The sequence below is a fragment of the Scylla paramamosain genome, chromosome 12, assembly GCF_035594125.1.
Source record: "Scylla paramamosain isolate STU-SP2022 chromosome 12, ASM3559412v1, whole genome shotgun sequence".
NCBI classification, from domain to species: Eukaryota; Metazoa; Arthropoda; class Malacostraca; order Decapoda; family Portunidae; genus Scylla; species Scylla paramamosain.
Genome location: NC_087162.1, coordinates 25,567,948 through 25,585,929, shown reverse-complemented (window position 1 = coordinate 25,585,929; position 17,982 = coordinate 25,567,948). Strand labels below are relative to the sequence as shown.

Below are 17,982 nucleotides of genomic sequence, written 5' to 3'. Positions count from 1 at the left end.
GCATTCTTCTTCTCTCTAAAACCTTTTCAGTTCCCCTCTCTTGCATCACCGTTGACGCCACAGGGGACACGATGTGCGCAAGAGGGGAGGCATACAACACACACGCACACACACAGACAGACAGACAGACAGACACACACACACACACACACACACACACACACACACACACACACACACACACACACTCACGCATTAGCATACGATTATAGGCATGCATTATCTCTGGAACTTCGACACAAACTGTTGTTAATTTATTGTGTGTAATATTGATAGATGTTTATACCACTTATAGTTTAATGGCTTAATTACACGCATTTTGCAAACTCTCTCTCTCTCTCTCTCTCTCTCTCTCTCTCTCTCTCTCTCTCTCTCTCTCTCTCTCTCTCTCTCTCTCTCTCTCTCTCTAACAGACACACAAAATACAAACACATGCAGACACAAAAAAAGTGAAGCAAAGGACAAATAAGTGTACACACACACACACACACACACACACACACACACACACACACAAAGGCCGACACACATTCCTGGCCGGTAGTGACGCACGTCCTCTGAGGTGGTACAAAGTTATCGTGATTGTTGCGTCACCTTTCCCGGCACACCTGCTCCCGTGTACACCTGACCGCCAGCCCCACTGTCTCCTCTGAGGCCCCGGGTGCTGCTGCTGCTGCTACTGCACAAGACGGGGTAAATTGAAGGAAAGAACACTGTAGATGAAAGATTCCTAAAAAATTCGTCCCCCATCTACATTTCACAGGATGAAGTAGAAGTTATTTAGAGTTTACAAGGGTGTTTTTCATATCTAGTGTTAATTAACGAGAATTCTACATCATTAACAGAAAAAAAAATTCATAAGAACACGACTGATTATATCCTTGTAATTTACATTAAACAGGTAGCTGTAGTGAAAGTTGTTTTGAGCTTTTAAGGACGTCTTTAACAATCTAGTGATAGTTTAAGAAGAATTCTGTATCAACAGGAAAACATTTTTAAGAACACCAATATTGATAGTTTAACAAGAATTCTACATCAACAACAAAATATATTTACAAGAACAACACTAGTGATACCTTAACAAGAATTCTATATCAACAGGAAAGCATATTTATAAGAACGCCACCATCATTTTACATTAAGTAGGAAGCTGTAGTGGATGGTATTTTGAGCATTTCAAGGACGTTTTCTAGATTCTAGTCGTAGTTTAACAATAATTCTACAGATAGAAACCCGCATGAACACGACTCGTTTTGTCTATGGAGTTGGAGCGTAGAGCGGATGTGAGAACAAACTATCAGACCACGAGTCAAGAGTAAAATGAACACTAGGAAAAGAAACAGGATGATGAATATGAGGGATAGGGATGTATACAAGGAACCGGAAAAAGACAAAGACGGAAATAGAAAGCATATTACCTGAATGTTTATATACAAGCTCGAACATACTGATCTATACTTTATTTTTCTTATTATAACTTTGTAAAATGAAGAGGAAAACATGAAAAGTCTTCTCACCTACATTCTGTAACATTACCAAATAAAATGCAAGAGCTGGAGAGAAAACGCATGGAAACTTTAATGGGTCAGAGAAAGAAGATATTTCTAAACCAAAGAAATATCATACGTAACTAAGCCATAAATTCAATTCAACAGTTAAACCAGAACAAAACATGGAAATTTTAATAGGTCAGAGAAAAAGGATGCTTCTACACTTAAAAAAAAAAAAGAAGTATATTATAAGTAAATAAACCACAAATTCAACTGAACAGTAAAACCAAAAGAGACACATTGGGAAGTAAAGGATAGGCCGAGAAGTGAAGAGCAATCAGGTTCCTGCGGGGAATCAAGAAAATGGCAAATAAGTATAGACAAGGTCGCATTCTTGTGGTTTGTCAGAATGTCTGGATGAACGCTTAATGTTAACTTCCATCTCATTTATTTTCCAACTATTTACCCAAGTGATTTTTATATGTACTAATATATGTTGTAAGCAGCTTCCGTTTGTAACCTGTTCTGATGTATGACTGTGTGATTTGAGAGAAAAATCCTATGTATCTAGTTGCTAATATTCATTACATATATTTCCCATCAATGCACTGGTTCTGAGTTCACATATCTTTAAGTGATCAGTGTGTCTAAATTCCTCGCGTTAAAATATTTGAAGATCCTTATCAAGTCCTCACGGAATGTCATGTTTTCTTCGCCACAGAAATTGAGTTGGAATCTTTTACGGATTTTTTTTTTTTTTCTTAATGGTATTCGATCCTCTTGTTTAATAATTTCCTTTCCATCCTGCTCCTATTTTCGCTTTTATCGTCAGTCCTTCTGTCTTGTCTTGCATTACTTTTTAACCTAATCGATATTAAACTATTTTTTCTATAATTACCTGCAATTTTTTTTTTTTAATATTTTTGAACTACATTCTCTATAATACTTCTTTAGCCCAAAGGATATTAAGGCATCCATCTCTCTCTCTCTCTCTCTCTCTCTCTCTCTCTCTCTCTCTCTCTCTCTCTCTCTCTCTCTCTCTCTCTCTGATAACATTTTTTTTTTAGTGCTCTGATTATTAACAATTAACAACCATATCATTGAAGGAGTTAATAGCACAGAACACACGCCCTGAGAAGCACCATTAGCTTGAATCAATAAAATACACACACTAAGCTAATGTTACATCACGAGGCTGGACATTTGAGCGTCACAGCCTTCATAATACCAGTAATGAAGAAAGCCAGCAGGTTAGTTAGGCAGCAGCGGCAGGAGTGACTGTTCCCGAGTCCTGGTATTGGTTGTCTAAAATTAATAGTCTCGTGAAAACTTGACGTCTCTGCCCCACATAATTATCTCGAACACTTTGCCTGTTACTGACGTGAGAATTATGGGTCGTTAGTTCATCGCCACCGTTTCGTATATACATATTTTTTTTTTTTTTTAAGTGAGGATATATTTAAGGAGAAGTAAGAGGAGGAGGAGGAGGAGGCTAAAAAAGACTAATTGCTGAGGAGACTAGTATATTGCGAGGCTCAAAGCAATAAGGTAAAAAAAAAAAAAACGCTTTAAACTTTGGAATAAAAAAATAAAAAACGAAAATCGGAACGAGTTAGCAACCCAAATAAAATTCAACTTGCTAAGAGTTTTTCATGAATGACTGTGTTCTTAATAGTACGGATTTGACTTCCTGGGGCAATGCACAATATTAATTTTATTCACTTGACTGCAGCAGCATCCCGTCTTCTCTCTCTCTCTCTCTCTCTCTCTCTCTCTCTCTCTCTCTCTCTCTCTCTCTCTCTCTCTCTCTCTCTCTCTCTCTCTCTCGTAAACCAGGTGAGGCAAGACAGAAACATGTTGCTTGTGTAAAGAGGTTGAGATAGAAAACGAGACGTACGTGTGTGTGTGTGTGTGTGTGTGTGTGTGTGTGTGTGTGTGTGTAAATTCACCAACCCCACCACGGTCTTGAGAATCACATGTTAGATTCGTGATCACCTGCAACTACCATTATCTTCCCCCAAAGAGAGGTTACAGAGCTCATATAGTGTGATAAGGGTGAGGCTACCTACGCACCACCTGCCCCATTCACTTGCTCAGGGGGACGGTAACAGCTCGCTCATCAGGGAAGTCTTTAGGAACCTTTAGTAGGATCTTGAACCCAGGGGCGCGATCCTTAGCCTGGGGAGTGATAGGCGAGGATGGTACAGGTGAATTAAATCGGTTTGTGTGTGTGTGTGTGTGTGTGTGTGTGTGTGTGTGTGTGTGTGTCTACTGATGAACGACACTATCAATTGCCAGGAGAACGCTACTGGCATACAAAACACACACACACACACACACACACACACACACACACACACACAAGCAATTCATAAGCATTAGGAGTGACATCAACACTAAAAGCAAATGGAGCAGGTGGCTTGTTCCCTCCACCCTCTCCCCCCACATCCATCCCACCCTCTCTTCAACCCTCCCTCTCACCCTCCCTCCCTCCCTCCCTCCCATCACCTGTCGTCTGCGCCCCAGGTGTTCATGTGTAACCAATATTACTTCCCCATCATGTATATTTTTTCTTGGTCTACGTATATTTTCATTCCACTGACAGAACAGCAAGTCCTTTGAGGTGGTTTGGGGTTGGGAGTCAAAGGCATGAGGTGCATGGTGTGAGGTGTGATTTGTGGTAGAAGGTGGGAAGGGTTCGGGAAAGGCATGCAGGAGTGAGAGAATCAGCGTGTGAGTGAAGGAAACTTGGTAAGAGTGTTAATATTAAAGGTATTGAAGTAGAGGCAACCGATTAAGTATGATAGATGAGAGATACTATTAGCGTTTTTTTTTTTTTCTCCAAGGAGCAACACGCGGTTTCAAAAGCTGCAGCAAAAGGCCTTTGATGCTAGACTGTTTGACTTCACTATATTACAATGCGTTAAGTATTACATTTGAGAGAAAAAAAAATAAAAACACTTAAGAACTGAAAGATGTAATTTACACCTAACAGTACCTGTAGGTGAGTTTACAAGTGTTTGGTGGTGGTGGTGGTGGTGGTGGTGGTGGAATAGGTAAGTGATAAGACTAAAGAAAATCACAAAATAAATATAGGAAACATCGCTTACATTGTCCCTCTCAGGTTTCTGCGTCACCTAACTCTTGGCTGTGATGCTCCTATTCCTTCTCTCACGGCTGACGTAAAGATCTCTGCCACCACTGTAAATTCTTCCCCTGGCACTTTTTTCTTGTCCTGAGTTTAAAGTTTGACCTCAAAGAAACGTGCTTACCCTCCTGGAAGCACTTGATTCTCTAATACTTGTAATTATAAGAAGAACCGCCATAAAAATTGAGCCTGGTTATTTGACGCAAGAAGTCTGATAATTTTCTCACTCAATACTTATGGATTTCTTAAAGGCTACCACTTGTCTTTTTTTTTTTTTTTTTTATAATTACACGTCTTGAGTACCCACTATAAATATCTGGTTATGACGTTACTTCAGTGTATCAGAAAAAAAAAAAGAGAACTGCGTGATTCTCTTCGATTGCCTCCAGGCATTGCACCTGACAGTGACGCAGTTGTTTAGCATTGCCGTGGCGAGAGCTGCTGTTCTCTTCCTACTCCACATTCGTATTTTCAATTTGAATCACAGGAGACGTCTGGCCGAGATCCCGTCTTGCTTACAACATGATTATTTACTCGGCGATTGAGATTCAAGGGGTGGCACCGATTCGCTCGCTGGGTGCAGCTGGGGGACTGTGTGGCTAGGTCGCGTCTGGCACCCACCAAATCACTATTATGTATGAGTCTACACGTGGACGCCCCTCGGATACACTGGGCCTGGTGCATCAGTCACTGCGTTCTGAACTATTTGTATTCCGGAATGTTGCGATTATGATGCAACCACTTGGACATTCGGAGCGCCGCCCTGCCATGTGGTGGGCGGACGTGACGCCTCAACCTCTGAATTCCTGCCAATTTCTTTCTCTAAGTTTGAGCGAAAGTGTGAGGAAATTGATGGTTGGATGAACATTGCCCTAAAATATTGCCAGTTAAACTACTAACTTAATATAACTTTAAATCAATATCTGCCTTGGAAAAGATAGCGTCCGCACAGAGATTCATAATAAAAGTGCTCGCACAAACACCGTATGTAAAACTTCAGACTTCATTTCCATTTTTGAACGTGTCTCGCCTCATCTCAGCCCTTGTACCCCCAGCAGGCAATAGCTACGCAGCGTTAAGGTGACCCTGGCTCTATCACACGTGCATGCCGAGCCCTTACTGTGCTTGTGCGTGGTTGTGCTTTGGTAAAATTGGTTATGACGCTCGCAACGTTCACCACACCCCCGTGACACCAGACTGGCCCCCTTGAGATGGACTACAATACAAAATAAGACGATTAGAGAGGAAGATCAAGTAGCTCGCAGGGCCTTACGTTCCCACCTGCAGCACCAACAACAACTACAAGTAAAGGGTGCTAGCGTTTTTTCAAGGGGAAAGAAAACTTATCTCCTTGCTTGGGTTTACAGGATGTTCTCGATATAGAATGTTACGACGATAGTCACAAGTGTCGACGACCTGCACCTTGCACTGCCCTCAGCCACTGCCCTCAGCCACAAGCAGCACCTGTGGCTGTCACCTGAGACTAACAACCCGCAGATGAGGAAGTGGATGGTCCTGTCTTTCCCATTTCTTACGTTCATTTCTTTTTCTCTATCATTTCTCCTCCCCCCCCCAACCTCTCTCTCTCTCTCTCTCTCTCTCTCTCTCTCTCTCTCTCTCTCTCTCTCTCTCTCTCTCTCTCTCTCTCTCTCTCTCTCTCTCTCTCTCTCTCTCTCTCTCTCTCTCTCTCTCTCTCTCTCTCTCTCTCTCTCTCTTCACCCGTGCTCTTCTGCAAGCATCCCCTCACCTACATCTATACACACACAAACACACACACACACACACACACACACACACACACACACACCTGCATGACCTCAGTACACGCCACCATTAATGAACTCAGGCACCTGCATGAGCATAAACTGTGTGTGTGTGTGTGTGTGTGTGTGTGTGTGTGTGTGTGTGTGTGTGTGTTAATCAAATCGAACATTATCTTTTTAAGTATAAACAAGACTTAAATAACCAAATAAAAAAAAATCTAAAACCCGTTTATTGCTGCTAACTGCATTCTCCCCAAGGAAAAAAAAAGGATAAATAAATAAATAAATAAATAAATAAAAATACGCTTAAATAAATAAACAAATAGATAAAACAAGGACAGACTTCATGCACACAAGGAAATATACAAAGCAAACCAATAAACAAACACAGTGACTACATGCGGTCTGCCTGCATCCCGCGGTGGGTCGTCCTAAGGTCACCAAGAATACCTGCAAGAGGGGCGCAGGACTGCTGACGTAGCTATCAGTGGACAATGGTCATGCATCACAGGTGTGCCCACTAGCTAGGGTCACCTGAGACGAGACCCTGGCAGGCGGCGGGAGGTGGTGGTGGTGGTAGTGGTGGTGGTGGTGGCGGCGGTGGTTGGTGGTGGTGGTGGTTGGTGGTGGTGGTGGTAGTGGTTGTTGTGGTGGTCGTGATGGTGGTGGTGGTCGTGATGGTGGTGGTGGTCTTGGTGGTTGAGGGAGGAGGAGGAGTACAAGAACAAGAACTAAAAGAAGGCTAAAGAAAACACGTACTAATAAATCTTATATCTAAAAGTCGAAACCCTTTTTTATTTGCTATATTTTTTTTACGAAGAATTACATCATTGATCAGGTCCACCAGAAAATTTAAAGCCAATAAATTGAGATGCCTCAGAACATGAAGAGAAGAACATGTATGCAATAAAGAAGCTTTCCTCTATTAAATGTACTCGTGTGTGGAATTACATCACATCAGACAGTACTCGTTTATTGCTCTTGCTTTTACTTTTGGTCTCTTTAATTTATATATACGTAGAGAGGAAATTGACATACACGAAAAATTAGAGTCTGACCATCGTAGAGTTGCCTTGTAATAATGTTTGCTTCTTGACTACTGGCTTAGTCCGAGGTAAAAATATCAGGAAATTATGAAACATTACAATATCACGACATTTATAAATTTTAGCAGGCGTTGCAGTGACGTGACATTTGCTACGCTGCTCCTTACACGGTACTCTTAAACATTTAGGGACCTCATGCCCATAACTTCTAACGAAATCCAGTGAATGATATTGTGGATTTAAAAAATGTTTTCATGATTCTAATGGCAAGTTTAACATGAATTCTATATAATTTATGAAAGAAAAAAAAAAAGAAATTAGTTCCTCATTTCTGTGGCCTTTGAAAATAGTCCTCATGAAAGATTAAAACGTTTAATTAAGAATACGAGTCTTTATCCTTCACTGATCAATACAGAAAGGCAGCCACGTTAAAGAAAGGTCTGCACAAGTATCTGTCATGTCAAAATTACGCCACAACCACAGATCCCGAGAGCTCCTTGTGACCGCTGAGCTATTGTGTCGGCAACTTCCCTCGGTAGGCCTCAAAAGGGCGTCATTGCATCAAAGAAAAGTTTGTAGTTGTGAAATTTGTCATTAATTACGTTTACTGCTTGAATGGTTGTGATCGAAAGCTTATAAATGTGGATGATAAGATATGAAAAGACAAAGACAAGGGTTGCACAACGAACGGCGACGAGAGAAATGGGCTGAAATGGTTTGGAAATTTTACGTAAAATGAAAATCGGTTTTTAGGAAAGGATAATTAGTTTTGAAATGTGTTGAGGTAAATGCACAAGAGGAATTATTAGGTTGTGTATGTTGCATGTAGTTTTATAAAGAAAAATGCAAAAAAAAAAGAAGAAGAAATAAATAAATAAAAATACGAAATGAGGAAGAACTGAATGAACAAAAATAAAATGAAAATTATGTTACGTCCATGGATCTCCTCCTCCTCCTCCTCCTCCTATCCCTCTCTTCGTCCCACCACTACATAACGAACAATAAAACAAAACTAATCTTCAACAGTTATCCCTTTCAAGTGGAGCAGCTTTCTGTCTTAGATCCCAAAAAGTAAAGAGAAGAATCTTGGCCATCATACATTTTGAAAAGAAGTAGAGAGAAAAAAAGTGATATTATTGGTGCTAATCTCCACTCGTACTGCAGCACAATAGGTCTTTGTGGCACAGAGGAGAGTGAAGAAAGAGTCACACTAACAATAGTATGACGCGGGTAGTGCAAAATTATTCCTGGCGGAGACAAATAAAAAGAAAACAATAAGGTGAGGAATGGCAGCGAAGCAGGAGAAGGTAAAGCAGGAGCAGGAGCAGGAGGAGGAGGAGGAAAGGAGAAAACAAGGAAGAGGAAAAGAAGCAGCAGCAGAAGAAGGAGGGAAGGTAAAAGAAAAAAACAGGAGAAAAGGAGTGTGTGAGAGAGATGATGGAGGAGAAGAAGAAGGAGGAAAAAAGGAGAATGCGGAAGAGGTGATGGAAGTGGAGAAGAAGGAAAGAGAAGAAAAAGCAGAAAAAAGAAAAGGAGGAAAGAATAAAGAAAAGGAGGAAAGAAAAAAAGAAAAGAGAAAATAAAATAAAATAGAAAGAAAGAAGAACAAGAACAAATAGAATATGAACAAGAAAGATATAAGAAGGGGTAAGAAGAAAAGGAGGTGAAGGCAGAAAAAAAAAGCAGGTGAGAGGGAAGAGGAAGAAGATAGAAGAAAAGGAGGAGAGAAAAAAAAAAAAAACTGATATAAAAATACGGGAGAAAGGGAAGACTGTTTTGGAAGTCGTTTTCTCTGGGTTGGATCGTGATACATGTTGAATATCGTGCACAGTAAGTCGAGTATTTGTTTTCCTGGAAATGAACTGATCGACTGACCAACCCACCTCTCATTGCAACTTCCAAATACTCTCAACCTCATCTCCAAGTCAATTGCAAGGAGGAAAGTAACAAGAAAAAAATATCTGGGAAAATGTAAAAGAAAATAGAATCAGGAATAAATGAATTAATAAATTGAAAGTTATTGAGTATAACAAAACTAGGAAAAATTTGAACAACGACACAATTCATGGACGGAATAAATAAAGTGCTTGTATGTTCAAGTAATGCATTATATAATTTAACTTTTCCCAGTAAACTGACACCAGTGCTGACACTCGAACAAAACAAGACCTTCACTACTAGGCGGTGTTTTCGTCGAGTTATTATTATTATTTTCTTTGTTTTAATTTTAACAGCGATAATGGGGACTAGAATTTCTCATTAACTTTATTTGGAGTTTTGTCTCGATTTTCCTCGAATCGGAGAAAGGAGTTTCTTCAGTGTTAAAAAAAATCCAAGAGAACATTGCAAAATGCTTTTATACCGAAACAAATTGAGGTTTAACAACACCTGTGTGCTTTCTAACATTGAGCAACATGATACTGGCAGCTGCATTATTTCTCTTCCAATATCTGTATTTTACCGCCTTATGACACGGTAGGATTCCTTTCAATATACATCTAAAGAAAAATACATAACTGGTAAAACGAGAATTTCCGAGGGCGAGATAGACAGTGCGCTTCCTTCTTAGACACGGTCACTTTGCATGACCTCAGTTGTCTCGTCTCGGGAAGGAAATTGAGAGCGTTACCATTGAGACAGATGGGTTATGAAAGACAGCGACAAGAGGAGATACGCAGAGGGGGGTTTGATCTGACAAATAAAACTCAAAACAAAATATTACATGAATATAAAAGTAACTGTGAATTTTTCCTCTCATTAGCAACTCTTAGTCTAGATGCGCTACCCCCTATATTCTTCGTTCTTTCATTTTCATAAAGGAATGAAATATTTCGATGTATATTTTCTCCAAGTAAAATGTATACTTTCCTCCGAGTAGAAACCCAGATGCAATGCCCTAAGTCCACGCACTGTCATCTCCATAAATGTGTGTAACTGTGTAACGTGCTGCAGGAGCGTCTCATCTTCTCTAGGGAAAAAAAAAACAGGTAATATTCAAAACTCTGAACCTTCTAACCAAGCAGGAGCCGCGAGTAGTTCAGGCTGCAGTGCTTGGTATGTTAAAACTGTTGCGTCAGTGTCTATCATGCTGGAAACAGTCGGAGTTTTGACAATTTTATCGTTATTTTCGAAGCATTAACACTTCCAAATCCTCCACCCACTTATCAGCAGTGCTAAATCCTCCACAAACTCAACAGCCAACAAAATAAAGCCGTTTCCCAGACCACCACGTTTAGATATACCACGGTATGCAGCAGGAGATTGCCCAGTACGTGGCTTTACCGATGAAAATGAAGATATTTATAAAAGACTGATTTTTCCGATAGAAGCACGTAGCTTTGATAGTCATAACTCAGGTGCAGTGTAAGTAAAGGTTTGCTGAATATAAGAAATTCTCGCACCTGCCACTGAGGCGAGACTGAAGGACAAACAAGCCGGACATTCAAATAATTCACAACCGATAATATCTCCAAGCATTTGTCTCGTATTTTATTCGCGCTGATCCCTTGTTGCTCGATCTGTTGAGTACAATTTACATCTTTTGTAAACCACAAGATTGTATCCCTCGGCCTTGCCGCGGGAGGGAGGAGGGTGTGAACCACAGAACCAGAGGCCGAGGCAGAGTAAGGTAAATCTCTGAAGATAAAGACAAACAACGTGTCATTAGCTGATAAGATAATAAAATTATATCTGAATTAGCTTCCTTAGGCTCCAGTCAGACGCAACAGTGTGTGTGTGTGTGTGTGTGTGTGTGTGTGTGTGTGTGTGTGTGTGTGTGTGTGTGTGTGTCTATGTGTGTGTGTGTGTCTATGTGTGTGTGTGTGTGTGTGTGTGTGTATGTGTGTCTGTGTGTGTGTGTGTGTGTCTGTGTTTGTGTATGTGTGTCTATGTGTGTGTGTGTGTGTGTGTCTATGTGTGTGTGTGTGTGTGTGTGTGTGTGTGTGTGTGTGTGTGTGTGTGTGTGTGTGTCTATGTGTGTGTGTGTGTGTGTCTATGTGTGTGTGTGTGTGTGTCTATGTGTGTGTGTGTGTGTGTCTATGTGTGTGTCTATGTGTGTGTGTGTCTATGTGTGTGTCTATGTGTGTGTGTGTGTGTGTGTGTGTGTGTGTGTGTGTGTGTGTCTATGTGTGTGTGTGTGTCTATGTGTGTGTGTGTGTGTCTCTATGTGTGTCTGTGTTGTGTGTGTGTGTGTGGGGTTTTTGTTAAACAGATCCTTCCACTTTGGCAGTGCTCTGGAGGTTGCAACGAGATAAAGAAACCAGACAACGTCCTGGACACATCAGACAGCCTAAAAAACGCTGGCACACCACATGGAGACGAATACGTAAATGAAAGCGTGCAGGGACTGTGGTATGAGTAGAGGCGTCATAAGAGGAAGTGATGTGACGATAAGAGATTGATCTACAGAATATTAGTCCTAGGCGTCATAAGAGGAAGTGATGTGACGATAAGAGATTGATCTACAGAATATTAGTCCTATACATATCAAAAGAAAACGTGTATGTGTGTATTCATAGGGACGTGTAAAGGTAATGTAAACTGCTTCCATCTCTACCATCTCATCCCTAAAGTTTCTACGTATAAGAAGAAAAATTTTCCCATGATCAGTAAAGCTTCAGCATAAACTAATGTTATCAGGTTACACTTAAACGTTAAATTGCTCATAACTACATGGCGCGCCTTAACTGAACAAGCCTAAACGATTTTATTGAGGAAAGTGTAATCAGAAGTACTAAAAAGAGCTTGACTACTTTATCACTCTAATTGCTGCCTGTCGCGTCTTTCAAAATTACAAAATTGCACTCATCCTGCACCCATATATCATATCAAGCTTAACTCAGAGGGTCAAATAATAAATTCAAACAAACTTCCTTCTTGTACAGATTATGTAAACAATGAAAAAAAGTGGAGGAGATGCGGTGACTTCTGTCCTTTCAGGTGAGACAGGTAGCACGCAGGCAGACACAGGCGTGGACAGGTGAGGATCAGAGTCAGAAGCTCAGGTGTGTTCAAGTCATTCTACCCTGTTACGTGCAGCATTCTAATTCCATGTTTTTTCTTTCTTTTTTTTTTTTTTTTACCCCTAAGGTTCTCAGTGCTCAGTGCTCAATGCAGTACAGGATGCTATTTTAGAAGTGCAGTGACCGGAACAGACTCTCCCGCCACTCCCATCACTCCCTGCGGCCACCGAGAGGAAGGTTGAAGACTTCTGAGTTCCCGAGGGTGCTTTGTGTGAACGAGCAGCAGCGTTTCTTTTTTTTTTTTCATGGTGAATAATCAGAAAACTCCAGTAAAATAGTCCCCTAACAAGCTCATTCCTCGGTGCTTAAGAGAATCTGAACCTGTAGCGTGTCTCGAGATGTGCAAATCTAATGTGTAATTTCAAGGTGAATTGATTTAATTTTCATTTGGGTTTTCTTCCGTCGACAGGTAAATCCAGCTTGTCAGGCTAAGATGTAAGTAATTGTCTAGAATTATCAGGAGTAATCATAACCAGATTGGACAAGGTGCGTTTGCTTCAGGTGGGTGGCCTTCCTCCCTCGTGGCGAATATCCAAGCTTTTCAGGATTTTTTTACTTAACCAGAGAATATAACTAAATAACCACAAAATAACGTCTCTCTCTCTCTCTCTCTCTCTCTCTCTCTCTCTCTCTCTCTCTCTCTCTCTCTCTCTCTCTCTCTTTACTGCTGCTGTTTACTACTACTACTACTACTACTACTACTACTACTGCTGCTACTACTACGGAAAGACTATATTACTTTCTCTGCGTCCTCGCGCGTTGCCAGTCTCAGCCAAGTTTATAATGGAAGCTTTTCAATCTTAATCCATCGTCTCCTGTCTTGTCACAACATTTTTTTTTAGAATCACACTGTTTTTTCCTATGATTAAGATGTTGTCGTCTGGAAATATCCGATGGTTTATTCTTTATTTCAATATGTATATCGAGCTTTCAGAAAATAGCTTTCAGACGTGTAAATAGTTTTGAAGGAACAGTAGCATTTGTAGACTAAGCTCACTTCTCGATGCTAATTTTATACGTTATTCAAGTATTAGTATGTCCATCTTTGTGTCCTCTGCTTGGAAACACTCAGGGAGTCTCGTCATGTGCATGATAGTTTCTTGATCTGGATGGATTTTTTGCTTTCTTTTGATGATTGATTTGCTCCTTTATTCTTTGAGGCTGAAAGTTTGTCAAGTCTCTTAATATGTGGTCACTTCGCTTTATGTGGGTTGTTATTTAATTTGATGCCTTTGCCTCTTTATTGACGTGTGCAAAATGATCTCAACTCAATCTGGAATCCTTTAAGTTCATTTCCAGCCTTCTTTTTTTTTTCCAAGGACATTCTAAAAACTTTCCATTCGTACATTTCCATCGAGTCGATTAACAATTTATCACAAAAGCTTTTTCTCCAGGACTCCATTTTCTATTTTCATTTTTGCCCGTCTTGGCACGAATGTCTCTAATAAATATAATGCACTTGGCGCTTTCTTGGTGTAAAATCTTCGCAGTCCTAATGTCTCAATTTCCTCATCTGCGCTGAGACACTGGGGCGTATACCTGCATTATGGAGTATATCTTGGGCTTCATCTTGCTATCATCCCAAGCGTTCCTTCTGAAGCACTGATAAAGCTGATGATATGACCGAATCTCCAACTCATCAAGAATCATACGCCGCCAAAACTGCTGGACGGCTCTCTAATAAAATAACTGAGTACTCTTTTGAAATTGGGCAAGTTTTTCTCCTTTCCTAAGTTCCTCATTGTTTCTGATTTCCGTCACTATACTTCCAAGTTTACGACGCTGTCTCACACCTTTCAGGCTGCTGATGGCCCCTCATAGACCCAAATTGCTTAATACCTAAGGCCTTCAGCCGCTCATGCTCTGCTTTCGCTTTATCCCACATGGTGGCACGATGCCCTATCTATCTAACTATCTATCTACCTATACCTATCTGTCTATTTATCTACTTATCTGTTTTACTGCACACCAGGGTACACCGTTACTTTTCAAAACAACCCAAGCAAAAAAAAAAAAAAAAAAAAAAAAAAAAAGAGGACAACGAGTGGTGTGCAAAACTGGTTCCCATCTCAGGTGTCCTTAGTGTCCTGTATTTAAGCGACTTATCCTGGTGTGTGTTGGAGTTCCCGGGGTGGCGCGGTGCAGCCAAGGTAGTGATGCAACTCCCTGTCCCCGCCACCCGCCGAGACACTGTGGCGTGAGTTGACTTGTGCCTTATTTGCATACAAATGAAAACGAATGAGCTTGAGCAGCCTTAAAATTGACTGAAAACCAAGGAAGCCGCGTCATTTTGACACAAGAGACATCGTTTTCTCCTTTCACCTCTTCTGTTTAGAGGAGAAGGCGGCGCTTACATCGTGCAAGTGGCGCCATATTCCACTCGAGTGAGGCCACGCATGAGCTGAAATGTGACGTACACAATTCCGTTAGTTTGTAAAGAAGAATTCGGATGTTTCCTTTTATGCAAACCGTTAAGTATATGGCGTGGCCTTGATGGTCTGCTCAGCGCCGCGTGGGAGACACTGGGGTGAATGCGGACGTCAGATCGGTAAGCGAAGTATTAAATGCAGCAAGCCTTAAACAGCATCAGGGTGTGTACATCCTTCACACCGCGCCAGGATTTGTAACTCAGAGGCAAGTTACAGAACTCAGCCGGCGTGAACTAATACGAGAGCGGGGCCGAGGAAGTCTTTGAGGTATAGTACTGTGTGTTGCACTGGTCAGCCTGGCCTGGGAGATGACATGTACTCCATTGCCTTCGTGGCGCCCTCGTCAATCTTTCCATTATAATCTAAAATCCGATAGAATTATTAGAAACCGACCTAAACTGATCAGGAAGCCTAAGTGGAAATCCTCTCCGGGGTATTCAGTGTGTACCTCTCCTGCGACAGAGTAAGGTAAACAGGTAAGCAGGTAACCCGGATGTCGGTCAGCCGCGAGTGCTATGATATTTATTTATCTTCCAAAAGCTCAAAGGCCAAGGAGACTGAGTTGAGCTGCGACGCTTCACACAGCTTATAGCAGGCGCCTACTTTACCGTATTGTGATGCAAAACACACTTCTGTTGGAGGAGAACTGGGTACGAAGCATTAAACCTTGACTTTGTCGTGAATGACGTGCAGAAGATGTGTGTAAAAACGAGCACCAAGGAAGTCTTTCGGGTGTTCGCGGGTGAGTGACTGCTGCCTGGACGCGGGAGGGAGCGGCAGGTGGAGCAGGTGTGGTCAACGTTAACTCATACTGGAAGAATCTAGTGAAATGGCTGGAAGCGATGCCAAAGGAACAGACTGCTAGTGGTCCAATGATATCTACTTATACAAGACAAGGGAACACCTGCAGCTGTACTATTACGCTGCATGAGCTTGCATCTCACCAAATCATAAAAAAAAAGTGCTTTAAAAATCTTGTACAAAATTCTACACGTGGTGCTAAGGATTAGTAACAAGAAGATAACAAATCCGGGTCATGATCTCTGATTTCAGCATAGGAAATCTTGTATCAGATTATCAAATAAGTCTGAAATTACTGACAGGATTAAAATTCCTCTGCTAAAGCTCTCATTCTGAAATATCTGCCTTGGTGTGCTTTAGTCTACATCGTGGCTACAAGACAAAACGTATATATTCTTTTTCCAATTACGATTATTTGCACAGAGTATCTGTACAATTAACTTTCATAAATTTGCCTTCATAGTCATGCCGCAGCCGTGTGTATTACAGGTTGCCTCTAAGTTTGGAATTTCAGGATTTGTAAGAGCCTTTTTTCCCCGGCATGCAGTGCACTTATGGTCAATAAAATTATCTTGTGCATCCTTTCATTATATATATATATATATATATATATATATATATATATATATATATATATATATATATATATATATATATATATATATATATATATATATATATATATATATATATATATATATATATATATATATATACACACACACACACACACACACACAGTACCTATATACAATTATTAATATTAATACACACTCACAGTTGCTATATACAATTATTATTATTATTAATATCATGATTATCGTACCCACCATCATCAGCAGCAGTATCATCACCACTGGTAGCAAGAGAAGCAGTAATACAAACATCACATTTTACTACACAACACCATTCCCTTCCCCTTCCCACCGCCATCCCGTAACTCTGCCCTCCCAGTGCACGCCCCTTCACTCCCATCCAGACGCCCCGCCAGCCCCAACAAGCAGCAGATGCCTCGGCCAGATTTCTCTTTGATAATCACTAAAAAGGAAGTATTTGCATACAGCCTCAAACATATGTAAATTTCACCGCTCGCTGTGGAGGCTCGGGAAGAAACAGAAAAAAACAGAGTAAACAGGAGATAAAACCTTCCCTTAACAGAGTGTGTGTGACTGTTTTGGTAAGTGTGTGTGTGTGTGTGTGTGTGTGTGTGTGTGTGTGTGTGTGTGTGTGTGTGTGTCTGTGTGTGTGTGTGTGTGTGTGTGTGTGTGTGTGTGTGTGTGTGTGCGCGCGCGCGCGCGCAAACCCGTACACCTGCATGATCGTTGAAGCTTTCATCGCCACACTCAAGCCTCAGTGGAGTGGCTATGAAGGGAGGCAGCCGCGTGACAAACTACCGCACAGTGGCGCCAAAGCACTCACTTGGGTCACGGAGGAGGCACAGGTGTGGTGGCGTTGGCAGAGGTGGTGGTGGTGGTGGTGGCGGCGCTTTGGTCCACCTGGGCTCAGCTCCGCGGCAAGCTGGCGACTGTTGCTCCCAAACAGTGAGTGTAAAAAAATTCATGCTTTCTTTATTCTTTTAGTCAGTAACCTTTTAAGATTTTCGTTTCGTATTTTTCTGTTATTTCACGCTAACGTTGTTTTCTTTGCAATGGGCGTCAACTTTTTCACTTTTCGATTTCTTTTTGCCTGTACTATTATATTTCTTGAAGTTTTCACCCGAGTTTTCATTTTACTGAAATCTTTATGATATCTTATTTTATAAAGGCTCTACAAAATATTTTCAATTTTTTTAATAAATCCCTTACACAAAATAAATAAATAAATAAATAAACGACTGACTTTTACTGAGAATGGCATGTCCTAGGGTAAGACAAGGGGAAAAAAATAGGTGTGGAATGTAGGAGCAGTTGTTTGCAGGGGAGACTACAGCGGGAGAGGATGCTAGATAAGAGATACAGGAGGAAGAGTGAAAAGAAAACGGAGAATAGAATTTAAGGAATCTGTTCTACATATGAAATGAAACTGAGAAGACTAAAACACAGAAGGGATAGTGGAGTGCCAGAAAAGGGGAGCAAAAGGAAGGAAGAAAAATGCCAATGGAAGAAAAAGGAGAGCAGATGGGAACGGAAGGGAAAGTGAGCATGAAAGGAGGAAAGGATAATAGAAGAAAGAGATGAACTTGACGAAAATGCACGGAAAGGCAGTAAAATATTATGAGGCGTAAACGAAGAGGAAAAGAAACAAGAAAGAAAGATAGGAATATGAAGGAAGATGGAAGAAGATA

General features: G+C 40.9%; 1 long non-coding RNA gene across 2 annotated transcripts in view; it reads right to left on the bottom strand.

Annotated features, from left to right (window-relative positions):
• Nucleotides 1-360: 360 nt before the first annotated feature.
• Nucleotides 361-17,982, bottom strand: part of LOC135105946 (uncharacterized) — a 25,204-nt gene continuing 7,582 nt past the window's right edge. The window contains exon 3 of one of the 2 annotated variants that reach the window (XR_010271070.1): nucleotides 361-679. This is a non-coding gene — a long non-coding RNA (uncharacterized LOC135105946). The remainder of the gene's footprint in view (nucleotides 680-17,982) is intronic. The other variant, XR_010271072.1, reaches the window with a different exon arrangement.